The following is a 16,994-nucleotide window of genomic DNA, read 5'->3' on the forward strand; positions in this document are numbered from 1 at the left end:
GTTAGTTTGTAGGTCTGTACAAATGTATGCTTTCAAAAATAAAATGTTATGAAAAAGAGAGAAAAATATCTTTTTCAAGACAACGCGCTCGACAATTCTTCCGCTTTGACAGTACAATGCATATTTTCATTTTCTGTAAGTCACCTAACATGATGACCACAAATACATGACCTAAGTTTTATATATATATATATATATGCAGTAGTTATATAGTATGTGTATTTTTATATCTATGTGATAGCAACCTTGATCTAACCTAGATGGCACTAATGCAATCCTGTGCTAGATCTTTATGTAATTTAGAGATAGACGTTGTTATGGCTAAGTACAAACATATGTATAATTCGGCTAAATTGCAGCTAACCATGATGCACACGACATGTGTGAATTTTCAATTGAATATCTTTACTTTAGAGATACCATATTGTTCATCATGCGAACTTTAAACTAAATTTCAACTTTCACGCAAACCAGTCTTTTGATGTACATCGACGGGGGGGGGGGGGGGGTAATGATGCTTAAAGGGTGGTCAAATGTTAGTTTTATGTCAGATGACTCCAAGGGCTTGGCAAGTTTTGACCATCGAGGAATGATTTGAACAGACGTCGAAGAGGATCTATATACAATGTTTCACAACCATTATTCAACCATATTTTGACAGCCAGTTTGCAAATTGCAGTTAATTAGCGGCAGATTATCGGGTTATCGGGTTTAAAGCAATATGTATTTCGATGGTGAAGAAATACACTCATAATAAGGCATGTGAGGACACATATGATGTGCACTCCCGTAGTATAATTTTTATCTGCTTACACTAATACGTGGTACTCCCGTAGTATAATTTTTATCTACTTTCACTCATGTGTTGTTTGACAATGATAAGTTGATAACACACATTTCATGCGGTGAATATGTGACTAACAAGTTAACAAATGCAATAGTTAAACTTTTGTTTTCAATTTAATTATTCAAAAAACGTAAATTGCAAACTTTATTTCAAAGTCAGCTTTTACGCCGACTACCTTTTATTCGGCTTTAGAGATTATAAAGCATTTTTGTTGTTGTCTCTAATATACCTGTAGTAATTGGTGAACCCATGTTCAACGTTTTATTAATTGAGAACGGTGAATGTAAACAACCTTAACCTTCTACCATTGCGTTGTTAGAACCCGTGAATACAAATACAAGATCACGGACACTTCACTCCTGAGTGTGTGGATAACTGCGTATGAAATGTTTCTTCTACATCAACACTTCATGGTTTTAACACATTCAAAGTTTCAATGAAATCTTTTTTTAAAGTGAGAAGTTGTTTGCTTCACAAATCTAAAAATTGCTCCATGCAATGGCACATAACTCAGGAGCGTTTGGAAAGCTGGTTATTAAATGGCGTCTTACTCGTCTATATTTCATAGTGATGAGGTAATTTAAGCTTCATTCGCTTGAGAAATTAGGAAGTACCCCAAAACAACAACAAAAAAGCAAACCGACAGTTCAACTCTAATATATCTTCTGTCAAACTTCGTCAAGGAGGGATATAAATATAACAGCTCCATTATTTTATGCATGCCATTGTGCCAATGTTATACGTTGAGTATAAAAAGTATATTAAAAACATTCAAGCAATTAGCGTTGATTCTATTGCAACTTTGTTTATAGGACAAAATCTCTTCCTTACGTCTGTTTTGACAAAATTGTAACCGTCACTTGTCAGTAAAGGAATGGAATTTATGAAGAAGATTTACTATTGTTTGTGTACAGTTTAAACACTGTCAACAGCACCTTTAGGTTCCTAAAGCTTGGAAGTGTGTTTGTGATCAGGGTAAAGGTAACCAATAGACACGGTTACACTTTTCTGTCTGTTTTAAAAATACACTACAAAATTAAAAAGCTTATGTAGTCTTACAATATTTTACAATATGCAATGACAAACACAAAAATGATTCCCCGGCGTTTTTTCCACTAACATTGAAAAAAATGAACCGTAGTCGTCTAGGTGAGAAGAAAGTGAAACAACCAATGACCAATCCGGTCAGCCTACATTGAATAATTAGACTAGCTGAATATAAAACACCAGACAACAGCATCCCGAATTTCTGACCGAAACTGGCAAGCGTACTAGCTGGACGGCTTACACTAAAACAATATCAGCTCCCAACTTTCTTACCTAACCTGACCAGCACACTCGTTCTACATTTGACAATATCAATATTGACAGCACCCACCTTTCCTTGCTGGACATCTAACACTGAACACGATAACATCATCCACTTTTCTGACCCACCCTGGTCATCACACTAGCTGGACATCTAACAGTGAACACAATAACATTAACTACCTGTCTGACCCACTCTGGCCAGAACACTAGCCGGATATCTAACACTCAACACAATAACAGAACCCATCTAACTCTGATAAAAATAACAGCACCCACATTTCTGACCCACTCTGGCCAGCACACAAGCTGGACATTTAACACTGAACACAATAACAGCACCCACCACTCTGACCCACTCTGGCCAGCATACTAGCTGGACATTTTACACTATACACAATAACAGCACCCACCTTTCTGACCCACCCCATCCAGCACATTTGCTGGACATATAAAACTGAACACAATATTAGCACCCACTTGTTTGACCCACGCTGGTCAGCACACTAGCTGGACGTATATCACTGACCACAATAACAGCACCCACCTTTCTGACCCACTCTGCCGAACACACTAGCTGGACATCTAACACTCAAAACAATAACAACATCTATCTTCCTGCCCCACCCTGGCCAGCACACTAGCTGGACGTATCTCACTGAACACAATACCAGAACTCACCTTTCTGACCCACTCTGACCAGCACACTTGCTGGACATCTTACGCAGAATACAATAAAAGCACCCACCTTCCTGACCCACCCCTGCCTGCAAACTTGCTGGACATCTTACGCTGAACACAATAACAGCGACCACTTTTCTGACCCACTCTGGCCAGCACACTAGCTGGACATCTAACACGCAACCCAATAACAGCCGCAACCTTCCTGATCCATCCTGGCCAGCACACTTGCTGAACATCTTATGCTGAACAAAATAATAGCGCCCACATTTCTGACCTATACTGTCCATCACAATAACTGGACATCTTACACTGAACACAAGAACAGCACCCAACTTTCTGACCCACTCATTGGCCAGCACACTTGCTGGACATCTAACACTGAACACAAAAACAGCACCTGCCTTTCTGACCCACCCTGGACAGAACACTAGCTGGACATCTAACACTGAACACGATAACAACAACCACCTTTCTGACCCACTCTGGTCAGCAAACTAGCTAGACATCTAACGCTATACACAAAAACAGCAACCACCTTTCTGACCCACTCTGGCCAGCACACTTGCTCGACATCTAACGCTATACAAAATAACAGCACCCACCTTCTGACCCACGCTGGCAAGCACACTAGCTGGACATCTAGCACTGAATACAATAACAGCCCCCACATTTCTGACCCACGCTGGCAAGCACACTAGCTGGACATCTAACACTGAATACAATAACAGCACCCACATTTCTGACCAACCCAGGCCAGAACACTAGCTGGACATCTAACATTGAATACAATAACAGCATCCACCTTTCTGACCAACCCAGGCCAGCACACTACATGGACATCTAACATTGAATACAATAACAGCACCCACCTTTCTGACCCACGCTTGCAAGCACACTAGCTGGACATCTAACACTGAATACAATAACAGCACTCACCTTTCTGATCCACGCTGGCCAGCACACTAGCTCGACATCTAACATTGAATACAATAACAGCACCTACCTTTCTGACCAACCCAGGCCAGAACACTAGCTAGGCATCTAACACTGAATACAATAACAGCACCCACCTTTCTGACCCACCCAGGCCAGAACACTAGCTGGACATCTAACACTGAACACAATAACAGCATTCACCTTTCTGACCCACGCTGGCAAGCACACTAGCTGGACATCTAACACTGAATACAATAACAGCACCCACCTTCTGACCCACGCTGGCAAGCACAGTAGCTGGACATCTAACACCGAACACAATAACAGCATCCACCTTTCTGACCCACGCTGGCAAGCACACTAGCTGGACATCTGACACTGAATACAATAACAGCCCCCACATTTCTGACCCACGCTGGCAAACACACTAGCTGGACATCTAACACTGAATACAATAACAGCACCCACCGTTCTGACTCACGCTGGCAAGCACACTAGCTGGACAACTAACATTGAATACAATAACAGTACCCGCATTTCTGACCAACCCAGGCCAGAACACAAGCTGGACATCTAACATTGAATACAATAACAGCATCCACCTTTCTGACCAACCCAGGCCAGCACACTAGATGGACATCTAACATTGAATACAATAACAGCACCCACCTTTCTGACTCACGCTGGCAAGCACACTAGCTGGACATCTAACACTGAATACAATAACAGCACTCACCTTTCTGATCCACGCTGGCCAGCACACTAGCTGGACATTAACATTGAATACAATAACAGCACCCACCTTTCTGACCAACCCAGGCCAGAACACTAGCTGGGCATCTAACACTGAATACAATAACAGCATCCACCTTTCTGACCCACCCAGGCCAGAACACTAGCTGGACATCTAACACTGAACAAAATAACAGCATTCACCTTTCTGACCCACGCTGGCAAGCACACTAGCTGGACATCTGACACTGAATACAATAACAGCCCCAACCTTTCTGACTCACGCTGGCAAGCACACTAGCTGGACATCTAGCACTGAATACAATAACAGCACTCACCTTTCTGACCCACTCTGGCAAGCACACTAGCTGGACATCTAACATTGAATACACTAACAGCACCCACCTTCTGAATAACCCAGGCCAGCACACTTGCTCGACATCTAACACTGAATTCAATAACAGCACCCACCTTTCTGACCAACACAGACCAGAACACTAGCTCGACATCTAACACTGAATACAATAACAGCACCCACCTTTCTGACCAACCCAGGCCAGCACACTAGCTGGACATCTAACACTGAATACAATAACAGCACCCACCTTTCTGACCCACGCTGGCAAGCTCACATGCTGGACATCTAATATTGAACACAATAACAGCACCCACCTTTCTGACCAACCCAGGCCAGAACACTAGATGGACATCTAACACTGAATACAATAACAGCACCCACCTTTCTGACCCACGCGGGCAAGCACACTAGCTGGACATCTAACACTGAATAAAATAACAGCACCCACCTTTCTGACACACGCTGGCCAGCACACTAGCTGGACATCTAACACTGAATACAAAAACATCACCCACCGTTCTGACCAACCCAGGCCAGAACACTAGCTGGACATCTAACACTGAATACAATAACAGCACCCACCTTTCTTACCAACCCAGGCCAGAACACTAGCTGGACATCTAACACTGAATACAATAACAGCACCCACCTTTCTGACCAACCCAGGCCAGAACACTAGCTGGACATCTAACACTGAATACAATAACAGCACCCACCTTTCCTTGCTGGACATCTTACACTAACCACAATAACAGCACCCACCTTTCTGATCCACCCAGGCCAGAACACTAGCTGGACATCTAACACTGAAAACAATAACAGCACCCACCTTCTGACCCACTCTGGCAAGCACACTAGCTGGACATCTAGCACTGAACACAATTACAGCATCCACCTTTCTGACCCACGCTGGCCAGTACACTAGCTGGACATCTAACACTGATTACAATAACAGCACTCACCTTTCTTACCCACTCTGGCCCGCACACTAGCTGGACATCTAACACTGAATACAATAACAGCACCCACCTTCTGACCCACGCTGGCAAGCACACTAGCTGGACATCTAACACTGCATACAATAACAGCACCCACCTTTCTGACCAACCCAGACCAGAACACTAGCTGGACATCTAACACTGAATACAATAACAGCACTCACCTTTCTGACCAACCCAGGCCAGCACACTACATGGACATCTAACATTGAATACAATAACAGCACCCACCTTTCTGCCCCACGCTGGCAAGCACACTAGCTGGACATCTAACACTGAATACAATAACAGCAGTCACCTTTCTGATCCACGCTGGCCAGCACACTAGCTCGACATCTAACATTGAATACAATAACAGCACCTACCTTTCTGACCAACCCAGGCCAGAACACTAGCTAGGCATCTAACACTGAATACAATAACAGCACCCACCTTTCTGACCCACCCAGGCCAGAACACTAGCTGGACATCTAACACTGAACACAATAACAGCATTCACCTTTCTGACCCACGCTGGCAAGCACACTAGCTGGACATCTAACACTGAATACAATAACAGCACCCACCTTCTGACCCACGCTGGCAAGCACAGTAGCTGGACATCTAAAAAACACCGAACACAATAACAGCATCCACCTTTCTGACCCACGCTGGCAAGCACACTAGCTGGACATCTAACACTGAATACAATAACAGCCCCCACATTTCTGACCCACGCTGGCAAGCACACTAGCTGGACATCTAACACTGAATACAATAACAGCACCCACCGTTCTGACTCACGCTGGCAAGCACACTAGCTGGACAACTAACATTGAATACAATAACAGTACCCACATTTCTGACCAACCCAGGCCAGAACACAAGCTGGACATCTAACATTGAATACAATAACAGCATCCACCTTTCTGACCAACCCAGGCCAGCACACTAGATGGACATCTAACATTGAATACAATAACAGCACCCACCTTTCTGACTCACGCTGGCAAGCACACTAGCTGGACATCTAACACTGAATACAATAACAGCACTCACCTTTCTGATCCACGCTGGCCAGCACACTAGCTGGACATTAACATTGAATACAATAACAGCACCCACCTTTCTGACCAACCCAGGCCAGAACACTAGCTGGGCATCTAACACTGAATACAATAACAGCATCCACCTTTCTGACCCACCCAGGCCAGAACACTAGCTGGACATCTAACACTGAACAAAATAACAGCATTCACCTTTCTGACCCACGCTGGCAAGCACACTAGCTGGACATCTGACACTGAATACAATAACAGCCCCAACCTTTCTGACTCACGCTGGCAAGCACACTAGCTGGACATCTAGCACTGAATACAATAACAGGACTCACCTTTCTGACCCACTCTGGCAAGCACACTAGCTGGACATCTAACATTGAATACACTAACAGCACCCACCTTCTGAATAACCCAGGCCAGCACACTTGCTCGACATCTAACACTGAATTCAATAACAGCACCCACCTTTCTGCCCAACACAGACCAGAACACTAGCTCGACATCTAACACTGAATACAATAACAGCACCCACCTTTCTGACCAACCCAGGCCAGCACACTAGCTCGACATCTAACACTGAATACAATAACAGAACCCACCTTTCTGACCCACGCTGGCAAGCACACATGCTGGACATCTAATATTGAACACAATAACAGCACCCACCTTTCTGACCAACCCAGGCCAGAACACTAGATGGACATCTAACACTGAATACAATAACAGCACCCACCTTTCTGACCCACGCTGGCAAGCACACTAGCTGGACATCTAACACTGAATAAAATAACAGCACCCACCTTTCTGACCCACGCTGGCCAGCACACTAGCTGGACATCTAACACTGAATACAAAAACATCACCCACCGTTCTGACCAACCCAGGCCAGAACACTAGCTGGACATCTAACACTAAATACAATAATAGCACCCACCTTTCTGACCAACCCAGGCCAGAACACTAGCTGGACATCTAACACTGAATACAATAACAGCACCCACCTTTCTGACCAACCCAGGCCAGACCACTAGCTGGACATCTTACACTGAATACAATAACAGCACCCACCTTTCCTTGCTGGACATCTTACACTGAACACAATAACAGCACCCACCTTTCTGATCCACCCAGACCAGAACACTAGCTGGACATCTAACACTGAAAACAATAACAGAACCCACCTTCTGACCCACTCTGGCAAGCACACTAGCTGGACATCTAGCACTGAACACAATTACAGCATCCACCTTTCTGACCCACGCTGGCCAGTACACTAGCTGGACATCTAACACTGATTACAATAACAGCACTCACCTTTCTTACCCACTCTGGCCCGCACACTAGCTGGACATCTAACACTGAATACAATAACAGCACCCACCTTCTGACCCACGCTGGCAAGCACACTAGCTGGACATCTAACACTGCATACAATAACAGCACCCACCTTTCTGACCAACCCAGACCAGAACACTAGCTGGACATCTAACACTGAATACAATAACAGCACTCACCTTTCTGACCAACCCAGGCCAGCACACTAGCTGGACATCTCATATTGAAGACAATAACAGCACCCACCTTTCTGACCAACCCAGGCCAGAACACAAATGGACATTTAACACTGAATATAATAACAACACCCACCTTTCTGACCCACGCTGGCAAGCACACTAGCTGGACATCTAACACTGAATACAATAACAGCACCCACCTTTCCGACCCACGCTGGCAAGCACACTAGCTGGACTTCTAACACTGAATACAAAAACACCACCCAACTTTCTGACCAACCCAGGCCAGAACACTAGCTGGACATCTAACACTGAATACAAAAACAGCACCCACCTTTCTGACCAACCCAGGCAAGAACACTAGCTGGACATCTAACACTGAATACAATAACAGCACCCACCTTTCTGACCAACCCAGGACAGAACACTAGCTGGACATCTAACACTGAATACAATAACAGCATCCAACTTCTTGCTGGACATCTAACACTGAACTCAATAACAGCATCCACCTTTCTGATCCACCCAGGCAAGAACACTAGCTGGACAACTAACACTGAAAACAATAACAGCACCCACCTTCTGACCCACGCTGGCAAGCACACTAGCTCGACATCTTACACTGAACACAATAACAGCATCCACCTTTCTGACCCACGCTGGCAAGCACACTAGCTGGACATCTTACACTGCTTACAATAACAGCACTCACCTTTGTTACCCACTCTGGCCAGCACACTAGCTGGACATCAAACACTGAATACAATAATAGCACCCACCTTCTGACCCACGCTGGCAAGCACACTAGCTGGACATCTAACACTGAATACAAAAACAGCACCCACCTTTCTGACCCACGCTGGCAAGCACACTAGCTGGACATCTAACACTGAATACAATAACAGCATTGGATTGAGTCTCAGGTGTGCGCACAGATCAGACGTATGTTTTTGCTCTGAGATTGTGCGATTTAACGTGTTGACAGTGATAATAGCTACCAAAGATTGACATTGTTATCTACGTAAATATATACTGATTAAACGACTGTGTTGGATTGTGAAAAATGTGAAAAGCTAGTGGAGTATTTTGGAAATAAACTTTTCAACTATTTTACATTTAAAGTGCACAAAGTACAGGTAAAGGACAGGTAAAGTGTAAACCGCATAAATAGCCGCTGGACAGCTACATGTTTCGGTAATCGGATTAACAGGCGGTGGACAATGGACAATGGTCAGCACAATAACTAGGTACATGTAAAACAGTGAGTTTACAATAGTTAGCTATCCCGGTGTAGCTCGAGGAAAACTGTCAAAATGGGTGTCGATGCAGTAACATTCCGCATACGAATTGGGTGTTTTTTGCCATCGAGAAAGTATAAGACATCTACAAATAAACACAATCATTATTCCCCTTACGTGAAATCATCGGACATCCACTTACGCGCCTTTGCGTCCAGCATATGTATTATCCTGATACTCAACTACTACGTGGCCGCCATGCATGAGTCCATTTTGTGTCAACCCTACCTTTAGCAGGTAAAAGCATTTGTCAGTCCATGGAAAATGAAGCTGACTTCCCAGCTTGTGCAAATACTGTAACATCAATCCACCCGGCTAATATAGGCCTACCACACGCTCCTGCGCAGGTAAACCTTGGATACAACATTAAGGAAACTGCGCTTCTATTAGCAGCAGATGTGGATCTAAACCCCAGTCCAATGGAACTTGATGCGATTCTCGCAACAATAAGGTCATCAGAGGCTAATATTTTGAACGAAATGAGGTTGATTCGCACAGAAATGTCTGAAATTAAACATGATGTTAACAAGCTTAAAGAAGAAAATACAGCTTTACGTGGTGAAATACGAACGCTCAATACTAAATGCGAAAACACAGGGTCTCGTATAAATGCCATTGAACGCAGCATCTCAGATGGACAGGACCTTACAGAAAACATGAGACTAGATATAGAGATCATTTGCAGAATTAATATGACGAACATGATGATCGCATTAAATCCCTTCAAGATAATATTGAATCTTTAAATCGTAAAGCGATCGCGAACAACATGAGGATCTTTGGATGGGAAATCGATCCAAGGTTTGGTGAAAAAGAACACAAATCAAAAGCAATATCGGACATACTTAAGATCGCAAGCCCAACCACAAACTGGGTGCCGGATGACGTTAAACGTATCCAAGTCCTCAACAGCACTAAAGATGGCTACCCTCCTCTGACCATTCCCACCTTTCGATTTGAGGACGACAAGGTACGGGCATATAGAGGTCGCGAAGAATTACGCAAGCAAGGCATTCGTATAGGGGACGACCACACGAAGACCCAGAGAAACACATTAAGATACCTTCGAGAGCATGGCAAGTTTGGATATTTATATAAAGGGCAGCTGCAAGTGAAAGATCGTTTACCACAGCCAGCCTCGCAGCGCAGAACTGTCACCGGTAGACGCAAAGCCACACCGCCCCACATCGACGGCGACCAAAATGCACATAATGTGGGTGACACCGTTGGTGACACCGCCGAACATGAACGTATGGATGGGGACCAAATCACTTCCATGAACGCATAGGGGGATGGTTAAGGCCTTTCTGACAACTCTTCCGGTTCGTTAAATGTGTGCTGCTGGAATATTGAAGGCCTATTACCAAAATTAGAGTTCCGCGATTTACATGAGTATTTGAAAACGTTTAAAATATTTTGCTTACTTGAAACATGGTATGAAAATGATGTGAACAGTTTAAATATTGTTCCTGATTATGTTATGCATGCAAAAAAAGTCATTTCGCCTCTAAAATATAGGAAGATCTTTGTCAGGTTTATATGTGTGCATTCATCACTCTTTTCAAAAAATGTGACACATATTGATACCCCACACAGGTTTTGCATGTAAGTCTATTGTCGCCACCGCAAAAGATGTACTTTTGATATTTTTGTACCTTCCTCCAGAAAATTCACCATCATATGAAAATGAGCCTTTTACTGGCATTAAATACCTCGAATATGCATTAAGTGAGCTTCCCCTTAATTTAAACGAGTATTATTTTGTACTTCTTGGTGATTTTAACGCAAGAACATCAGATCAGACAGACTTTATTACTGATTTATATTGGGAGAATCTGCCAATAGTAAGGAAGTACAACGAAATATTAACCAGCTCATTTGGCAAACGAAACTCAATGGACAAAGTCATCAATAGTCAGGGCAAATTTTTATTAAATTTTTGCATTTCTAACCATCTAATTGTCACTAATGGTAGACTAGGTGAAGGTAGTAATTATGGGCACTTTACGTTTGTTAACGCCAATGGCAAAAGTGTCATTGATTATGCCATTATCTCTGAATATTTGTCAAACATGGTTCTAAATTTTCGAATCGGCGAGAGGACCGAGTCATGTCATTTCCCGCTAGAAATCAAATTTAAATGTAATTTAGAACACAAAGTTGTTATGCCTAAACCTATGAAGATCCGCAAAAAATATAACTTTGAACAGAACAATTTGACGCATTTCATAGGTTGTTTGCAAGATACGTTTACAAACGAGTTCATGTCACGGACACTCGGGTTTATTAATGACAATTCCGTTAATATCAATATTATCGTTAGTCACATTGTTGGCATTTTTCAACAATGTTCAGCTGTTTGCCTCAAGGAATCAAAATGCAAAGTATCCACTCTCAGACTACAATGGTTTGACAAAGAATGCCGCGCTTATAAACGGGTAAAACTATCGTGTTTACATAATTTTCGAGTTAACTCGTCGGAAACTAATATGAATAACTACCTTCAGGCAAAAAAAGAATTCAAAGATTGTTGTAACCGTAAAAAAACAACTTTTTTTTATAAGACCAAGCTTGATGACTTATGTTCAAATATAAATAACCCCAAATCCTTTTGGAAGAAACTTAAGAACCTGTCCGAAACAAATAATACCGAAAATGTAATTAGCACAGACGACTGGAAATAGCATTTTGAAACACTATTTACGGCGAATGCGAACAATGACAATATACCGCCTGACCAAAACATAACCAATAACTTGTCTGAAGTGGAAGAAGAACTTTTCAATAGTGGAATTACCGATGAAGAAATTTTATTAAGTATACGAGCTCTTAATGAATCCAATCCAAGAGCCCCGGTCAAGATGAAATTCCCCCTGCATTCTTTAAATATTCGCATACATTTATTTTACCAATATTAGTGCATTAATTTAACCGAATATTTAATACAGGCTATTTTCCATCGGACTGGAGCTCCGCTATAATAGTGCCAATACATAAAAAGGGTGATATTAAATCTCCTCAAAACTATCGAGGCATATCATTGTAAGATATATTTGGTAAATTATTTACTATTGTGATTAATAGACGGCTTTCGTTATATGCTAACGCGTTCGCTAAAATACACGAAAGTCAATCCGGATTCCGAGCTGGTTATTCGACAATTGATAACGCCTTTGTACTTCAAACTCTCATTTCTAAAATATTGTCCAAAAAAAACGTGCAAAGTTTTACGTAGGTTTTATTGATTTTAAAACTGCATATGACTCAGTAGATCGCAGTATTCTATGGCAGATTTTACAAGAAGCTAACATACAAGGTAAACGTTTAAACATATTAAAGGCTATGTATGAAAACGTCAAGTCTCGCGTTCGATGCAGTAACGGGTACACTGACTATATTGATTGCAAAATCGGTCGAAAACAAGGGTGTTTGATCTCACCCCAATTATTTTTCTTTTTCATATTACTGCTTATGTTCGCAGATGATGTTGCTCTTCTGGCTGATACGGTTTTGGGTTTACAGCGCCAACTCGATTCATTGCAACAATTCTTTACGAGAACAGGATTACATGTTAACCCACAAAAAACAAAGATAATGGTCTTCAGAAAGGGGGGTAAACCAGCTATGAATGAACGCTGGGGTTATGCGGGTACTTTAATTGGCGTTGTTCAGTCCTTTACCTACGTTGGTGTCTGCTTCTTTCCTTCGCTGTCGCTAAGTAAAATGGCTAGCGAAAATGCAATTAAGGGGAAGCGTGCCTTGAATGGCATATTGTCGTCATTGTTTAAATATGGTCAACTATCTAATTCGGTCTTCTTTAAACTGTTTGACAGTAAAATAAGTCCTATTTTATTACATGGAAGTGAAATTTGGGGTTTTAAAGAAATTCAATGTATCGAATCGGTCCAGCGACATGCCTGCAAAAGGTACCTTTGTGTTGGTGAAAAAACATCAAATATCACGAGCCTCGGAGATTGTGGTCGCTTCACTATTGTGATAACTTCACAAATTCGATGCCTAAATTACTGGCTGATAATAATAAGCATGCCCGACACCAGATACGTAAAAAAATGCTATAATTTCTTATTCAACACAAACCTAAATCTCTACTTTAATTGGGCCAATGAAATTAAGAACTTACTTAGCGCAAATGGATTTCATTACATTTGGATGAACCAGCATGTCCCAAACCCACAAAAATTTATAAATGAATTTAGAGAAAGGGCCGAGTCCCAATACTTATAGAACTGGTTGAGTATAGTTAATACATCTCCCATACTTGAATTATATAAACATATTAAGTCACAATACGAACACGAATCATACTTAGACATCCTATGTGTGCGTAAATAACACTGAATACAATAACAGCACCCACCTTCTGACCCACGCTGGCAAGCACACTAGCTGGACATCTTACACTGAATACAATTACAGCACCCACCTTTCTTACCAACCCAGGCCAGCACACATGCTGGAGACCTTACACTGAACACAATAAAAGCAACGTTGTCCAGCACACAAAGACATACCAAAAGTGTGGTAAACCATTTTTAAATAATAACAACTGTGATAAGTACACGTTAACAAAATAAAAACACTTAGTGTTTTTACTTAACATATCTAGCATATGCCATTTAAAGGGACTGTAAACCACGACGACGAAGAAAAGAAAAATTGTAAAATACCGTATTTTTTTACCATTATTAGTTTATATTGATTAAATATCACGACTGTTATATAAAATTACTTGAAAAAAGTTCATATTTTCAGTATATTCAGTAATTAAATTTCGCGATGTGAAATCAAAAGTACAACGCGAAAATAGGTGACATAACGATATACACACGATCAATAACGCACGTAGATTGATCATTTTATATATAAAATATATACAATGCACTACGCATTACTACAAGTAATGTAATAAACCAGTTGTGATATTTTGATCAATAAAAACAAATAATTGTAAAAAAAATACGGTATTTTACAACTTTTCTTTTTTTCGTCGTCGTGGTTGACAGTCCCTTTAACAAATATCTTCTTATATAATAACTTCTTAAACATGTATGTTTATCTTTTTATACATTAATTTGACATTTATTCTGATAAATAGTGATAATTATGGAAGGGTGTTTTTGCTGACAGACATATATTAGCGAACAAAAATTTGATTTTCTATTTTATGTGCGCTGTTCATTTATAATCATTAATTCATGTCCATATAAAAATGCTACTTGCTTATACTTTAATCAGTTTAATCGGATTAAATGACACAAAACATAAGTCGTTTGTGACGAGTCGTTACGTATACAAATTAATCGTTTATTAAAACAAGATGAATCTTTATTTAAATAATTATGATAATGTCAACCGTATGCTACTCATAATTGTTTGGTTGCTGTAATGTATTATTAAAATATAAAATGGAGTGAGGACTCCTCATTGGTTTGGGTAATTAATTTATTAAGTGGACTGTATAAAGCGTACTTCCTTTGTAATCGCTGCGTGTATGATATCATTAACTAACGACTCTATAATGTGAGTGTGTTCTTACAGTAAGTTAGTCAGTGGAATTAAATATTTATGGTATACAAATTGGATTACAATAAGCGTTTTATCATATATTCCGCAAACTGAACAAATCTAAAAATGAAACCACCAATATTGAAGTTTTGAGTAATATGTAGTTTACTTTAAACACCAAGAAATCGACTTTATCTTTTTAACTACGTTCGATGTATTGATATTGTGCTTTAATTTTATTTGTGACGTTTGTTTATACTAAATACATGATAATATATTATTACGTACATCTATTAATTGAGAACCTATACAGGAAAATTAACATGCTATTTAATGACGTGTTTGGAAATTCCTTACATATCTAGTTTCCAAATAAGTTATATTACATTTTCGAGAATGGTTCAATTGTTGATAACACTTCACATCATTTAAACTTATGAACATTGTTTTAAATACTGTTTAACTGACTATTAAAGCCACACACAATGAAATAAAATACATGTTAATCAATACTTATCGATGCAATTTGAAAGTGTGCAAAATTGTCATTCAATCTATAGCCTAGTTAGCAAGTAAAAAAAAAAAATCATTTTAAAACCGAAAGTAGGATTTCTATACGTATACTTATATTTCGACAGCGCGATTATTTTCAAGTTTTAAAGCGCAAAATATACGGATTTCTACCTTGTAACCACCATATATATTCTAATTGGCATAGATAAAATGAAATCTATAGCCTTGTTAGCAAGTAATTTATTATTTTTCAAACGGTACCGCTTTTAAAACTGAAAGAAGGATTTCTAGACGTATACGTCCATTTCGACCAACGCGATTTTTTTTAAGTTTTAAAGTGCAAATAAGACGAAGTTCTACCTTGTAACCACCAGATAAAATATGTTTCATATTTTTCTTAAATTTACTAAGACATGTAGTTCATTTCAAGGTATGTAGCTTTAAGTGAAGAACAATTAGGTCAAAATTTGGCAAACGCTGCTCTGATTAGTTTTACGCACATACATGTTATATCAATTGTTAGTATACAAAGAATATGGAATCAATGTCAAAATAAACCGGCGAGTGTATAGAATTGTAATTGATTTATTTATATTTCTCCCTTCCAAGGCCATCAAAATTAATTCAATGGTTTAATCGATTGACATTGAAATACACTCATAAAAATAACTAAAACTAAAAAGTATATATATATATATATATATATAAGTACGTGACATGACGTTTAAATAATGGAAGAGTTTGAACACATTTTAAGTCAGGAGAATATATCAAGTAATTCGCTGGGATCCCAATATCTGGATTGACTAAGTTTGATTCGGTTTTATTCTCATTAACTCTTACGCAGCGTTTGTAACGAGATTAAACCATCTATGATTAAGTAATGCTTACATATTTAAATTAACTTTTCTATAATTCGTCCAAATGGAGATGCGCCATGTGTCTTACCAAAGTGGAAATAACGCAGTGACGTTACCATCTGTTTAAATTATGAATCATATCGTATCGATGGCAATGACTTGCTTTCCAAAATTGCGACATATAGTTATTAATAACGCATCTATTTTAATGTCGTTTAATGCAGTCATCATTATTTTTGTTTTCATATGGCAGTTATATAGTTGAACAATTCGCAGTCGGGACACAATCAGAGGACTTTAATAATGAATCAACAAGAACAATCGACAGTCCGGGGTGTTGCGCCATTAATATTAGACAGTCTGGATGTAAAAGATATCGT

This window comes from Dreissena polymorpha, chromosome 4 (genome assembly GCF_020536995.1).
Source record: "Dreissena polymorpha isolate Duluth1 chromosome 4, UMN_Dpol_1.0, whole genome shotgun sequence".
In the NCBI taxonomy this organism is placed as follows: domain Eukaryota; kingdom Metazoa; phylum Mollusca; class Bivalvia; order Myida; family Dreissenidae; genus Dreissena; species Dreissena polymorpha.